Raw genomic sequence first — 756 nt, 5'->3', positions numbered from 1 at the left:
TCACTCGTGAGAGCTGCAATTTCAGCTCCGCCCAGGAGGGAAACGCAGCTTCGACCGACGTGCCGCACGTCAGTGCCCATTCTCGCGCTCGACCACCGCGTTTTGAGACGGCTAGCGCTATGCGCTGTTGCTCGGTTCGGAGCATGGCGGATGTGATGGCCATCTCGACCTCTGTCATCCAGAGCAGGATTTTTTCTCCATTCTTCCCCTCAAACACTTCATCATTAGCGGCTTAGGACGGGGAAAATCATCCGTCACTGACGGTGGCGTCATAGACGCCAACGATGCAGACATCGTCAGCTGCAGATGCTCTAGCAGAGCGTTTTTGTAACTTAAAAATGCCTCTAGACGCGCACAGATTGCCTCGGGGTCTTGCGCAGAAAGGTGTTGCACGGCCTCAGGACCCAGCAAGGATATCAGCTTTTTAAGCCCGTCCTGCATGCCCTGGGGCAATGAGGATAATTGTTCCATCAGAAGATCCGTCTAAACGACTCAAGTGTAGATTGACTACAAGTGCTACCGAATGCATCGGGGCTGCCGTAGCTTTGCGCTTGGAGGAAGCGTAAGTTAGGTCACCGATCTTTGGTTCTATACTTAGAACAAGTACGAGTTAGTTGATCGCAATCCGCTTACTCCAAGAGCTATTACAACCTTAACCCAAGGCTAATTAACTTTTCCATTTTAATCCAAAACTGATTTTTTTTTATCTGCGGCAAAGCCGCCTGATTTTAAATGCATAGACTTTGGGGTGGTCAA

Source organism: Plasmopara halstedii, assembly GCF_900000015.1.
Source record: "Plasmopara halstedii genome assembly, contig: Scaffold_3073, whole genome shotgun sequence".
Lineage (NCBI taxonomy): Eukaryota > Oomycota > Peronosporomycetes > Peronosporales > Peronosporaceae > Plasmopara > Plasmopara halstedii.
Note: the sequence above shows the minus strand (reverse complement) of the source record.